General features: G+C 44.2%; 1 protein-coding gene across 1 annotated transcript in view; it reads right to left on the bottom strand.

The window, feature by feature from the left end:
• The window catches only part of RIN2 (Ras and Rab interactor 2), a 185,427-nt gene that overhangs the window by 128,757 nt on the left and 40,939 nt on the right, over positions 1–15,731 (bottom strand). The window lies entirely within an intron of this gene.

Here is a 15,731-nt window from a genome sequence, read left to right as displayed (position 1 = left end):
GAAGAGACAAAATGTTATCTCAGGGTTTGCAATAGTGAAAGAAAGGTGTTCTTAGCCCTGACCACACTATGCTGCCTGCCTACCTTGTCTGGACAGTCCTGCAGGAGTGTACATGCTGTGCTACCCCCGATATGGCCTGTTCATTCACTCACTCACTCACTCAACTCTGAGGATATGAAGATGAATTAAGATTTGGTTTCTGTTCTCAAGATGCTCATAGTCTAGTGAGGGCCATGATTAAACAAAGAAACAACTAAAATGCCAGGTCATCTGTGCTAAAAGAGAGGGATGCCTGCATACAAGAAGGGTGAGCATGTGACAGCGACAGAAGGTTCCCAGAGAAGCAGACAACCATGCAACCTGAAAATTAGGTACAAATTATCCGAGTAAAGGGGCAGTCCAGATAGAGGCTCTCTTCCTTGGGCACCAGTCAAGTGCCCCATTTCTGACTTCCACCTTTCATCACCTGTGTCACTTTGCCTGAGGGTTTTCTCTGGTTGGTGAGACTCAATGCTAGCACATGTATGGCAGCCAGAAGTGCCAGCCAATGACTGACAGAAGTTGGTGAATAATATCCAGCTCCTTTACCCCTTGGGATGAGTGTCTCTGAAGCTTGTGCTCCACACAGCATCTCAGAGTTCTTCAGGGAGATTAAGTTCCAGTTATCCACAGTGGTACCAGGCTTGATAAACACATCCTATACTGGCTTCCTTCCCTTCCCTGATCCCCTACCGGTGCTTCTGGGATTACCTCGCAAATAAAACCACTTGCACTTGAATCCGTGACTCCCGAGTTTTGGGCTTGATGACTGGGCTCTCAGGATAGAGAATATAGGTAAAGAAGGGGAGGATTTAGGGAAAAGATAATGAGTCGAGTGTTGGAATTGAGTCTGAGTTGTCAGTGGGATATCCATGTGGAAAGTTCAGGAGGCAGGTACATCAACGGATCTGGCTCTTAGCAAAGAGATGTGTGCTGCAGATACAAATGTGGGCGTTGTCGGCATATCGATGGCAGCCGTTGTCAGGGAAGATGGGATCTACATGGAAGCCAAGTGAAGGTTTTATTTTAAGACACTGTGACAGTTCCACGGAGCTATTGCTGCGAAGTGGGCAAGAAAGATAAGGACTAAAATCTATCTGTTGGGGACAGCAACAGGAAGGAGGAGCCAAAGAAATGGGAACATTGGCATTTTATACATATTATCCCATTTGACCCTCTTGTCAATCTTAGGATGAGGGCACCATCTTGCCTAATGTTATACAATTCATAAGCAGTAGAGCCAGGATTAGAACCAGGTACTCGTGGCTCCCAAGAGCCCTCTCTTTCTACTGCTCCACGTGCATCTACCCAGTCCTGAGGGTCAGGGATCTACATGGAAGCCAAGTGAAGGTTTTATTTTAAGACACTGTGACAGTTCCACGGAGCCATTGCTGCGAAGTGGGCAAGAAAGATAAGGACTAAAATCTATCTGTTGGGGACAGCAACGGGAAGGAGGAGCCAAAGAAATGGGAACATTGGCATTTTATACATATTATCCCATTTGACCCTCTTGTCAATCTTAGGATGAGGGCACCATTTTGCCTAATGTTATACAATTCATAAGCAGTAGAACCAGGATTAGAACCAGGTACTCGTGGCTCCCAAGAGCCCTCTCTTTCTACTGCTCCACGTGCATCTGCCCAGCCCTGAGGATCGAAGCTCAAGGGAAGCTCAAGGGCATCTCTGCAGCCTGGTCCAGCCCACCCCTGGAAGTGGGGCTGCTGCTCCCTCTCTTGTTCCTGCCGATTGCTACCTCTTAGGAGCCTTCACTTCGTTCCTGTTGTTCAGACATTCTAAGGATGAAACTCCTGCGATGGGCTGGCATGGAAGTATGTTCTCACTGCAGAGCTTCTCTGCCTTCCCAGGAAAGCCCCATAGCCCCACGGCCTTCAGAGCCCACCTCCTGAGTCCCGGGGTCTCAACTCCGCTGCTGCTATCTGACCTAAATCCACTTTAAGACCATGCTTCTGTCCTCCATGGAGGGCAGCGGTCCTGCCTTTCCCTGCATGTCCTGAGCTTCCTGCCAGCTCCCACGGGGCCCTGAGAGCCTAGAACTGCTGGGGCAGTTCGGTCTAGGCCCTGCAAGGGTCTCATTATGTAAAGCAGACCCAAACATTTACCCTGGACTGGGGGAAAACAGATGAGATCATGGAATTATTGACATTGACCTGTTTTGGGAAATCTTATGGAGAGTGGGGGAGGAGTCAGAGGATTAGGGATGGGTACATGTTATTCTAAATGAAGGTTTTGTTTCCTGGTTATGGTCAAGAGAGGATTATTAAGATGATGGTTTCTGAGCACTTAGAAGAAAAATGATGGCCACTAGACATTAGCATGATGTCCCTAAAACATGAACTTCATTGACTTTTTAATGTTTCTAGGCAACATATTAGGGAAAATAAACATGAAGAGTTTGATTTCATAAAGGAATCTGACAAGCCTCTCAAAACACTCTAGGAGATAGAATGCAGATATGTGGGCTGGACAGCAATGCCGTTAGTTATCGGTCACCCAACCACAAAGCCTCTAGAATACATCTTTCCTTTCAGGTCCCTTGGACCAAAAAAATCTAGCAGCATTGGGTCTCTTCCTGCTTTGATCTATTCTGCAAATTTGCTGACCTCACCTTCCTAATTTAACCCTATAACACTTCCTGCTTCACCCAGATTTAGCCTAAGCTGATTTCCACTCTCCCCAAATACACTGACTTCAGCAGGCAGTTGAACTGGCAAGAGAAACAGGGGTAATGAGATCAGGAAAATGAGGGGCAGGCTAAGATCTACTACACAGATCCAACCATCTCAATAAAAACATTTTTTTAAGATAAACCATAATAAAAGGATAAATTGGACCTCATGAAAATAAAAAGCTTTTGTTCAACAAAACATATTATTAAAAAGTGAATGAGGGCCGGCCCAGTGGCGCACTGGGGAGTGCGTTGCTTGGGAGTGTGACGGCGCTCCCGCCGAGGGTTTGGATCCCATGTGGAGACCGGTTCCCGCTCACTGGCTGAGCGCGGTGCGGGCGCAACACCAAGGGTTGCGATCCCATTGCCGGTCCCCGGTACGGGCGCGACACCGAGGGTTGCGATCCAAAAAGGAAAAAAAAAAAAAAGTGAATGAACATAGAACAGGAGATGTTACAAATATATGTATCTGACAAAGACCATATAGCCAGAATATATAAAGATCCCTGGAAACCAATAAGAAAAAGACAAAACAAATTTTAAAAACGAGCAAAAGATGTGAATGGAAACTTCACTACAGAGAATATCCAAACATACAGCACATTAAAGCATTACACACAATTACTCATAAGGAAAATCCAAATTAAAACCACAATGAGACAGTCCTATCCACCCACATGAAGGAGTATAACTTAAAAGACTGACTATACTAAGTGTTGGCAAGGACGTGAAGCAACTGGAATTCTCATACACTTCCAGTAGGAAAAAAAAAATTGGTCCCACCACTTTGGAAAACTGGAATTATCTACTAATATCTATGCTTACTCTATAACCCAGCAATTCCACTTGCAGTTATGCATACAGGATAAATGAATGCATACATTTACCAAAAGACATATGTATAAAAATGTTCATAATGGCTTTATTCATAATAGCCCAACCTAGAAACAACTTAAATAGCCATCAACATGAAAATAGGTAAATAAATTGTGGTATATTTATATGATGGGTAAGTACCCAGGAATAAAAGGGAAGCATTTACTGATTTATGTAGCACCACGGCTAAATCTCAAAAACATTATGTTGAGCAAAAGGAGACAGTCACAAAGGTATATATATTTCGGTCCCATTTATATGGAGATCAGTAACAGGCCAAACTAATAGTGGTGAAAGATATCAGAATAGTGGCTATCCTTGTTTAAAGGAGGTATTGACCAGGAAGGGCACAGGAAACTACCTGGGGGTGAAAATGTTCTAGACCTTGATATGGGTGGTGGTTTCATGGATGTATACATAAAGCTCATTGAGCTGTACACCTAAGACTTGGCACTTTGCTATATACAAATCATACCTCAATAAAAATAAGATTTTTTAAAATGAGGAAGGAGAGCAACTAAGATATTCCAGTATGCACAAAGGCTTTAAAAAGCCATACAAAAAGTGGACTCTTCCTGTTTTTCATTGCTAGCCACGCTGCAAGGTCTGGAATCTCTTCACATCCAAGGTCACCCTCTTCATGAGTCTAGTTCCATTTCTGATGATCAATCACTGGGATGTTCCAGTGGAGAAACACTAAATTTAATAGCATCTAACTCATCAATTGTAAGCAGCATCATTATTTTACAAACCACCTAGTGAGACAAATATTGCCAATTTTAAACCACAGCAATCCCTTAGAATTTATTTTCTTATCCCTTAGAATTTATTTTAATCTTACTAAAAGAACTCTTAAACCCTAAAGGCTTATGTAGACATAGATGCCATCATATATCGTTTTTCTGCATACATTAAAAGGAAAATAAAAGCAGCATTAATGAATTAAGATACTCCTAAAACTCCCTCCTATGCAGAGTCTGATCTTTCAAAGGCAGTGGTGATGCAGCATCTCTAGAGATCTCCATCACCGTTTCCAGGATTTTCTCCCAAGCCTCTGGCATCAGTTTTGCAAGTCTGATGTTGGAGTTTTTTTGATCTTATAGAAGAGGTCCATGGAAAGCTTTCAAACAACCTAGACTCATATCCCTTCCGCAAAGGTCCTTAAATGGTTTGTTGACTGAAACATCCAGGCTACAGCTGGCCAGTCAGGCCCCCAAGAATATCAAGCAAGTTTGCACACACATAAGAAATGACCACCACTTCATGACCACGTGGCCAACAGGGAATGTGAGATGCCGTCAGGCATAATACCCAATGCCAGAGATGTTAATGAATATGAAAAGCACCTTATTTTAAGCAATAGTCCTCAGCAGCTGGGTGGCTGTGGAATCTTGCAAACACCTTAATTCCCAATATGGTGATCAGCTTGTACTCAGAGAAGAATAATTTCATTAGCATCTTTAAATCTATGTTACTGTTATGGGTTGAATGTGTCCCCCACAGGTTCATGTGTTGGAAACTTAATCCCCACTGTAACAGTGTTAAGAGGGTGGGAAATCCTATTATGGTAGTTTAAAGCTGGGGTCTTTAAGAGGTGATTAGTGAGGACTATGCCCTAGGGAATGGATTGGTCCATTCATGGAGTAATCAGCTGATGGTTTAATGGGTGGTCATGGGTGTGGTTCTGATGGCTTTATTAGGACAGCAAGTGAGCAGGTTAGCTCTCTTGCTCAGCCCATTCTCGCCATGTGACAACCTGTGTCGCTGTAGAAGGCCCTCAAGAGACGTGTCCCCTGGACTGTGGACTTCCCAGCCTCCAAAAATATAGAAAATAAATTTTATTTCTTTATAAATTACCCAGTTTCAGGTATTCTGTTATAAGAGACAGAAAACAGACTAATACAGTTACCTTATATGGAAAGGAAGAATGTAGATTAAGAATGATTAGAGAGGAAGTTAGAAAATGCAAAATAATTAATTTAGCATTGTCTCTACCTGAACAGGGGCAGCCTGCCCACGACCCCTTTGGCAGACATTTTAACTGTCAGACGACAGAGGCCTCAGGCAACCAGCCCTGGATAATTCAAGCCTTTAGAATCATCCAGCCAATGCTTCCTGCTCTACCTCCATGTTCATAAGCAAAGTATCAATTATGATTTGATGTTCTATGTAAATTTTCTACACTAAAAAAATACACTGAGTGGGTGACAGGAGCTTTCTAGCCCACAACATATTTAGGTATCTTACTGCAAATCAATTAAGTGGCATTCTGGTTTATATACCAATTGCAAGAGTTTAGTTAATGGGAGTCCATCCTGAGCCATGATCACTACCTGGAGATTCTGATAAAAATCAGCTTGGTCATTTCACCACCTCCAATTCTTCACCCCTCTCTTCACTGCACCCTCTGCATGTGACTCTGCAGTTCCTTCCAGTGAGCATATGCCCCCTTGATGTGGGGCTTGGTTCTGTGAGCTGCTCTGGCCAAAAGAATAAATGACGTGCTCACTGGCAAGGAGAGCGCTTCTGCAGTTGGGTTTGTGCTCTAGTGACCTGCCATGGCCCTGAGAACACCTGCCAGGGAGGACAAGGGGCACATGGAGCAGACCTGGACCGAGCCATGACTTGGAGCCAAACACAGCTGAGCTCAGCCAGGCCCAGCTGACCTGCAGATGTGACAGTGTGGAAGACACGCTGGCTGTTGTACACCTCTGCATTTGGGGGTGCTTTGTTAAGCAGCATTACTGAGACGATACGTAACTTACACATCCTCCCAGCCAGCCTTAACGCGGTGGCCACAGCACCCACCAACCACATGCAGTCACCCCACCCCAGAACTCTTGGGAGCCCAGGGCTCTTTGTTCCTCAGCATCTCCAGCACCTGAGTGGGCCTCCCCAGTGGCTGGAAACTTTCTTTTTTTTTAAAAAGATGACCGGTAAGGGGATCTTAACCCTTGACTTGGTGTTGTCAGTACCACACTCAGCCAGTGAGCGAACCGGCCATCCCTATATGGGATTCGAACCCGGGGCCTTGGTGTTATCAGCACCACACTCTCCCGAGTGAGCCACAGGCCGGCCCGGCTGGAAACTTTTTCTAATCCCCTTCACGTATACCATCTCCAAGCTTCACCTGTGTCCAGAACTCCCAAAACTGCAAATCCTTCCTCTCTCTTGGACTGGATCCTCTTTGGCCCAGTGTCCCATCCACACCATCTAGGACTCTTCCCCACTCTCATCTCACCTGCCCCAAGGTGTTCTCTTTGTCCCCCGGCTCCACTGGCCTCTCTGTCACCCTGGTTCCCAGCAACCCTGGAGATAAGAGTCAGATTGCAGTTCAGGCAAACTCCCTTCTGGCAGCCATTTCTAATCCCAAAATGCACCCCCTGGAACTTGTTTTACAACTAAATACACTGCACCAGGGGCATATATCGAATGATGAAAGCGAAGGTGGTGTTTCAGCTGAACTCGGGGTTCCCCAAACCTCCATTAGCAGCCTATGCTGTTCTTCACAGTCCCACCTGTCAATGTGGCTGCTGCAAACAGAAGGCGAGATGACAGTGGCAGCCAGCTGGTCTGGGGAACTGTGGGTTACATTCTCTGTGAACCGCTCTGCAGTCTGCTTAATCCCTTGTCTTGGATCTAGCCAGTGTCCGCACTGATGATGGGATAGGCAGCATTTCCCTCACAAGCAATGGCTCTCAGGAGAAACTACAGCCTTCACTGAGTCGGGCTGATCAGCCCCTGCCACATGCTCACAGAGCTCCCATCTGATTCCGAGTGGGGCGGAAGGTTGCTAGTGCAGATGGGGTTAAAAACTGCAAGACACAGCTCAGAAAAAGCCATGGAGGGGGGTCTCTCTCACTGGTAGTTTGTGGAGAAAGTAATTTATGATGCTGGATTAACCAAATGTTAATGGCCTTTGTCCTCAAGACACATTTTTGCAGAGCGTCCAGGCTGAAAGCTCCTCAGGCATGAAGCCGGGAGCCCAGTGTGCACATTTTCAGAGTACTTTGAAATTTACTTTACTGAAAAAAGTCACTTGTATAAAAGCAAAAATAGACATAGGAGAAGGCTCAGGAGAAAGGAAATCGCAAGGAACAAAGAGGGAAATTTTCGATCTTTAAAACTACTTCTTTTAGCCTCATGTATTAAACTTCACATTTTCTGTAGGCTGCTGTTCTGGGGCATTAAGAGACTTGTATTTTAATATAAAAACCACAAAACCCTGGCTTTTCTCTGTGCTGTGCCATTATCTGGCTCTTGGCAGACTTAAAATTCTTCCTTTTAAAACTATTTCCTTTTGGAGGTCAGCTGAAAGTCCCGTTCAAGCACCACATTGATAAAACTGAACACAGGACCCCTCTTAAAAGCCAGCAATTATGGGTCCCAGTAGAAAAACACTCCGTGGTGCCAGGCTTCCGAGACATCATGCCTCAAACGTGGCTTTGTGTCAACGCAGCTGTATCCACAGGCAGAAAGTTAAAAGACTGATTTAAAAATGTTTCCACTTCTGGAAGCTCCCTCTCTGCAGTTTCGATGCCGAGCTGCACCAAAGAGTTGGGGTGGAAGGACGTTCTCTCGGCCACCAGGACGCAGCTGGGTCTGGAGTGCACATGCCCCGATTTCAGGAGCCTGTTCTCATGAGTTCCTGTCCTCTGACCTTGAGCCCCGGTGGTCTCCAGTCTTTCTCATGTGATCTGAGCAGCCATGATCAAGTTCCTTGACAGTTGGTCAGCATCGAGATCCAGAAGGAAAAGTCACATTCTTTTGTATATATTCAGATGGCAAAATATTAAAACCCATTTACTCAATCTGCAGACACAATGAGCTCATCAGGAACCGGATTTTTTTTTTTTTTCTTAAATTGGCAAAATCTGATGGCTTAAGCATATGCAGCTTTAATACAGTTTATGCTTTTGAGAGCCAGTAAATTCTATCTCCTTGTAACTCCCTGAATGATCAATAGCTTGAATTTTGTCCCAGTACAATTCTTCAAAGGTAGTGACTTTTGCACAGAATGGATGTATGGTAAGACAGGAGCTACAGAGACTTGGGGAAAAGCCAAGTGACTTTGTACAACTAAATGGTTGACTGCTGTTAGAGAACTGGAAAAGCAATTTCACTCTTAAAATGGAAAGAGGATTGTCACCAATTGACAAGAGGAGATGCACATCTCTGGTCCTTTTTAAGTCAACTTTTTATGAAATACAATGTATAAGTGTACTTCAAAAAGTTCACAGAAAAATAGAATTAAAAGATAATATGAATCTTTCCACGCACTTTAAGAGGAGATGCACATCTCTGGTCCTTTTTAAGTCAACTTTTTATGAAATACAATGTATAAGGGTACTTCAAAAAGTTCACAGAAAAATAGAATTAAAAGATAATATGAATCTTTCCATGCATTTATTTGAAGACCTCTTGTGATATGCTTGATGAATTTTCAAAAAGTTAGCATACCTACCCACTTAACTAGCATCCAGATCAAGAAACAGAATGCCACCAGCCCCTCAGAAGTTCGCTTGTCCCCTGCTTACTGTTGGCTTTTATCTTCTCATTAAGCAGGAGTTAGCCAATCTAGCCAGTCTGTTTTTGTCTGTTTTTGTAAATAAAGTTTTATTGGAACACAGCCATGCCCATTCATTTACATCTTGTCTGTGGCTGCTTTTGTACTAGGAAGGTGGAGTGAGTGGTCACACAAAGACCATATGAACTGCAGAGCCTAAGGGAGTTTGTGGTCCCCTGTTCTAGGGCAGCAATGATCAGTAGAATATAATTTGAGTCACAGATGTAATTTCAAATTTTCTTTTTTTAAAAAAAAATTTTTTTTTTTTTAAAAAGATGACCGGTAAGGGTATCTTAACCCTTGATTTGGTGTTGTCAGCACCACGCTCAGCCAGTGAGCAAACCGGCCATCCCTATATGGGATCTGAACCCGGGGCCTTGGTGTTATCAGCACTGCACTCTCCCGAGTGAGCCACGGGCCGGCCCTCAAATTTTCTACTAACCAGATTAGAAAGTAAAAATAAACAGATCAAATTAATTTCAACAATATATTTTATTTACCCAAATATATCTAAAATATCTTTTCAACATGCACTCAATATTAAGAATGAGATATTTTATCTCTGTTCCATACTTTTTCCATATCTGGTGTGTATTTCACACTGACAGCACATCGGTTCACTCTAGCCGCACTCCAAGTGCTCAGCAGTTCCATGTGACCAGGGGCCACTGCATTGGACAGCACAGTTCCAGATCCCCCTCTGGACCTCTGAGGCTGGAGCTCCAGCACCTCCACCCTCTACTGATCCCACTGTCAACTGGAGCACCCCCCCCCACCCCTGCACCTTAAACTGCATTTGAGTTTATGCACAGGCTTCCCTGGTTCCTTAAAGTGTGGATCCAAAAACCACACTTAGAAATCCTACAATTCTTCGTTGCAACATATCTCAAGGACAAAGAGAGTGGAAGAATGGCCTAAACTGACAGCTTTATGACTGGGGGTGGAATGAGTCCACGGGGAGTATCAGAACCCTTTGGATTTTTGTTAAGGGAAAAATAATGCTTAAAGCTGCAAACAAACGCTGAATGCTGGAAAGAAAAAGAGGAACTGATAAGCATCCCTTAAGAGTATCTTTAGCAATTAAGCTTCACCATTATTGTATTTAGCAACAAACAAAACGAGGACTGCAGGGCAAAACACAAATTTAATTTTGTCCTGCCCAATGTTATGAATAAAAACAAAGAAAAACTGGATTGTTGCCAGTGTTTAAAAATTATGAGATACCACTTGCAAATCTGGATTTCTGGCATCTTTTGAAAAATCAGAAGGGCTGATAACACAGGTCCTGTATTCCTGTGTGACAACAGTTAGAAGGATGACATAGCTGGTGCCCCTCCACCACAGAAGGGGAAGATGCTCTCTAGTTAGCCACAATCCCCACCATTCCCAGTTGTCACAAACCAGTCATGCACCTGTTTACCTGACTACCTGGTTTTCGAGCTCGTACCTTCTGTAGCAGGCATACTTTTTGAGACCCCAAGATAACTTATATAAATTATGATAGGCTAATGTTGAAAGCTGTATAGTTACTGCTGTTGGCAATACGAAAAATATTAGCAGAAGTAAAAGCTATTACTTTTCAGGTTTATATTCTAGTGGCTTCATTTAAAACCTTAAGGGGCTTTGATCTTTTAGCTTATATTTTAGTATAATAGTTGGTTCCAGATTCAGAGGCAAAGGGATGTTTTTTATCCTTCAAATGTCTGAGGCAATGAAGTGTTTAATGAGGCAGCTCCCAATGCACAAGCTTGCAATTACAAACTGTTTCCAATCTTACCAGCCAAACTGGAAAAATACTCCACCGACATCATTTCTAGAGTTATTCTCTCTTAAATTATGGTAGCATTGGAGTTTGTGACACACTTGAGGATTAAGTATGATTCACAATCAGGGAATTAACAGTTTATTCTTCTGGCATCCCCAATGAAGCTATTCATACCCTGAGCTTGTTGATTTGCCTAAATCATGTTGTATTAAAAGTTATTAATAGTCCATGAGCCATCGCATTGCATGTTTTATAGAACCATAAAATGTATTCTTTCTAAAGTCAACATCTTTTATTTGAAAACTTTTGAGGACTGAAAGTTATTTTGTCAAAGTAATTTTCTAATTTTAACAAGATTAGTTCTTCTCAAAAGGAACTCAAGGAAAGTGAATCTATTGTTCGCTGTCTTCTGCCATGCTGGTGGGGTGGGGTAGTATAAAGATTACANCTATTACTTTTCAGGTTTATATTCTAGTGGCTTCATTTAAAACCTTAAGGGGCTTTGATCTTATAGCTTATATTTTAGTATAATAGTTGGTTACAGATTCAGAGGCAAAGGGATGTTTTTTATCCTTCAAATGTCTGAGGCAATGAAGTGTTTAATGAGGCAGCTCCCAATGGCACAAGCTTGCAATTACAAACTGTTTCCAATCTTACCAGCCAAACTGGAAAAATACTCCACCGACATCATTTCTAGAGTTATTCTCTCTTAAATTATGGTAGCATTGGAGTTTGTGACACACTTGAGGATTAAGTATGATTCACAATCAGGGAATTAACAGTTTATTCTTCTGGCATCCCCAATGAAGCTATTCATACCCTGAGCTTGTTGATTTGCCTAAATCATGTTGTATTAAAAGTTATTAATAGTCCATGAGCCATCGCATTGCATGTTTTATAGAACCATAAAATGTATTCTTTCTAAAGTCAACATCTTTTATTTGAAAACTTTTGAGGACTGAAAGTTATTTTGTCAAAGTAATTTTCTAATTTTAACAAGATTAGTTCTTCTCAAAAGGAACTCAAGGAAAGTGAATCTATTGTTCGCTGTCTCCTGCCATGCTGGTGGGGTGGGGTAGTATAAAGATTACTGCTCCGGACACAAGGTGGGATGTGGTTACACCTCTCTGTCTTTGACCAGCTGTACAATCTAGAGATGAGTTGCCTCGCTCCTCTGAGCCTCAGTTCTCCTGCATTTAACATGGGGTGGATAGACTGGATTGGTAAATTCCAACTTTTTTTGGGTGGGGGTGACTGGCCAGTACGGGGATCCAAACCCAAGACTTTGGTGTAATGGCACCATGGTCTAACCAAGTGAGCTAACCAGACAGCTCCCAACATTTTTGATTTGCACCAGAATCCCCTTCTTCAAATGAAATCCTAGGTGGAAGTTCATCAGGGAAGGGCAGAGCTGCCCTGGCTGAAGGGGGTGGGCATGAGGTCTTCAGTTGGCACCTCCTTGCCCCATTCACAGGCAGCCCTGCCCGTCTAAACACAACAGGCTGAGGGAAGGGCTCAACTTTTCTTCCAGGTTGTAGCATCTCTGAACCAAACATTAAAATTGCCCAGGGTGGCCACGGCAGATCTTACAGAACTATACCAGACTATCCCTATCTTTTTCACAAAACTTCTCCATACGCCTCTGACAGGTACCTCAATAGCCCTGGACTAGCCTTTATTTCTCTCTTTCCCATTCCCTTCTGCTTCTCTGAACCTCGCCCAGTCCAGAGCTTTCTCAAGCCCCACCTCCCTCCAGAAAGCTTTCTCAAACACTTAATGCCACCCCATCTCGCGTCTCCCCAGTTCCCTTCTCAACTAGGCAGCACCTACGTTACAGAGACCTTGTTATGGAACTGACAGGCATCCCCAACAGGGCCCCATAGGGAGGAGGCAGGGGATGTCCTGCCTAAATACCATGTGCTTCCCAGCCGGCTCCCTGCTTTTCCATGTTGGTTCCACTGCCTGTCCCTGATTTTTGACTGTGAAAAAGTCCCTTTATCATATGATAAGCCCCTTCACAATGAGGACACATAGATCAACTTCCAAAACAAATACGAACACTTACTAGCAGAGAAAGAGCAAACTCTGCCTTTGTGATTCAAATCATCATTTCAACGGTGGCCTTTTTATTCTGCATGTTGGCAAAGTCTATGGGGTGGGCTGCATTCCTTACTCCCAACTTCAGGTGAGGTTATAGGTTCAATTCACTTAATAGAACTGAAAGAACAAAAGCCAACTCATGTTCAAGCCCAACAATCATAATAAAGTCCTTTTGAAAAAGTCCTCGCCTGGTACATATGAAAGATTGAGTATGGCTTATACAATCAAATGCTCCCTGAAGAACATGTGTATTCTAGGGAGCAGAGGGGCCGAGAAAAAAGAGGCAAGCGTTGTGAAAGTTTCATGTTGGAGATGACAGGAGTGCCCTTAAGTATGACTCATGTTTCAACTCTCAACAACAAAATACCTTCATCGATATACAAGGTTTTAAGTCTGTGAGTTCCTAGAAAGAAAACATATTTGTCAATCAATTGCCACGGACAGCTGCAAGCACCATGGAGTGCCCATGAGAGAAGCCTGTGACACCTGCACGGAAGAAGCTCTACTGGGCCCTGGGGAGTGGGACTGCAAGGATCCGAGGCTCGATCACTCACGACCCGTCCTCGAAGAAGATGCTCTTCCAGCAATTCCAGGTGCAAGTGCCAGTGAAGGCAACTCCTTAATCAGCAGCAGTACTTTCTGGCTGGACTAAGGGGCCTGGAGACTTAGCCTTGAAAGGAGCCTGTGGATGGCGTGTGTCAACAATTATACAGCCTTCCTGCAACCTGTGGGGAAGGGCTCTTTATGGAAAGGGAATGACAATGTGTGTTTGAATATTAAAAAGCTAAACAAACGAGCATCTCTTTGCTTCAATTGGTGTCTCCCCAATTGGTGTCTTTTCAAATGGTGCCTGCTCACTGTCACCTCAGGGAAACTCAGGCCCCTTACAAGGGGCAGACAAACAACCCCAAACTGCTGCCCCAGTAAGAAAGGTAAGCTTGGCCACTCTCTAACCAAGGCATGGCGCCAGGGCAAAGCCGTGAGAACAGGAGCCCTGAGACCTGGACTCAGCCAGCTCCACTGGTAAACCATGTGTGACCTCAGACCAGGCATGTTCTCCCCAAGTTTCCTTTTCTTTGTTTATAAAATTTGAGGTTGGAGTTGCTGCTATTGAACAACAGCATTCGTTTTTAGGTTTTTTCCTCAATTACAGAAATAAAAGATCCTCATTGTACAGCATATACAATACAGCTTGAAGAAGAAAATTAAAAACACCTATAATACCCCCACCTCGAGGTAATTGCTGCTAACATTTGGTGTATTTATTTCAGGCATTTGTCCTCAAATACATGTATATTTTTAAGAAAGAGTTCATCTTGAAGTTCCCTTCTGCTCTAAGGTTTTATGACTGTAGGGAGGGTGGGCTTTGACTTTGCAGCTCTCACAGAAGCACTTTTGATTTGAAGACACTGCCTCCTCTCACTTTAAACATGTTAGTACTGTACATTTCAAATATCCTGTGCAATTCAGAGTCACGTATTTTAGACAGGACTCATGTAAAGGATGAGTGGGAAAGGTGAGGGCCCTGCCAGCCACAGCACACCAGGAGAAGTAGGGAGAGCAGGTGCACAGGGAGACAGAGGTGCAAGAAGAAAGGCTCAGAGAGGAGCCAGGGGTGAGGGCTGAACCAGATCCCTTGGGAGGAATCCTCTCATGACCCAACAGACTCTGAGCAGCCACTGGCAGAGGAAAAGCATTAGGCCGGGGGCTGGGAGACATGCCAGGCTCCATCGCTCAACTGGTTTTGTGACTTTGGGCGGGTGACTGAGCCTCCTTGAGTTTCCATTTCTTCATCTGCACAATGTGGACAACGGGCCTGCCCAGCCTACTTCATGGTGGGTTGGGATGACGGGAGGGATGTAGGTCATGAAAGCCGTGGCAAGCTCTAATCAGGCATGAGAGGAAGTCCACCTCACCCCCTGAGAAAGGAGGTCTCTCCCACTGCTGCCTTTACTTAATTTCCTTCACAAGTATTCAGGCAATTATATAGCAGCAAAAGGGACCGTGTGCACAGGGCCTTTCTCACTGGTTCTTTTGTTCCTCCCATGAACCCACGTGGTTGTTAGGCAGAGGTTACAGCAGACCAGGCAATGAGATCAAATAGCAGGGCGTGTCAATGAGGTGTTGAGCACCCACTGAGGAAACAATCCCACCCAACAGTTCTTGCTGGAATCCTGCTGTCAATAAACAGGTTGGTCCACTCATGGATGGATTTAAAATGATCCCAGGGCCTCGAAGGCCCTCCAAGCTGACAGGCTTGTGGTGTTAGGCCACTGGGTGGAGTTATGGGGACTGGAGGAGGAGTCTTGGGTGAGGTCTCCAACATCCCAGTGTATGGGGTGGGAGTGTCACCCCAGCATCAGCCCTGCACCCAGAATCACATCCCGCAGTGGAGAAACAGATGCTGGGATATGAGTGTGCCAAGACCTGCTGGGTTATACAAACAGTGCCGAACCTGTCTGCAGTGGACTCATCCAGGCCACCGGTTTAGATTTTTCCACGTCTGGGAGTGTGATTTCCCCTAGCCGTGAGGGAAAGCGACCTGACTGGCTCCAGGCAGCTCCAGGCCCTAGGACAAGTCCCAGTGGGAAAGGGAGTGGCTAAAATCAAATTCCTTCCCCATGTCCATAGCAACATTGTTCATCAGAGCCCAAAAGTGAAATAATGCAAATGTCCATCAACTGAGGACGGACAAACGT

This window comes from Galeopterus variegatus, unplaced genomic scaffold, assembly GCF_000696425.1.
Source record: "Galeopterus variegatus unplaced genomic scaffold, G_variegatus-3.0.2 Scaffold1066, whole genome shotgun sequence".
NCBI lineage: Eukaryota > Metazoa > Chordata > Mammalia > Dermoptera > Cynocephalidae > Galeopterus > Galeopterus variegatus.
Note: the sequence above shows the minus strand (reverse complement) of the source record. Positions and strands in the feature narration are given on the sequence as shown.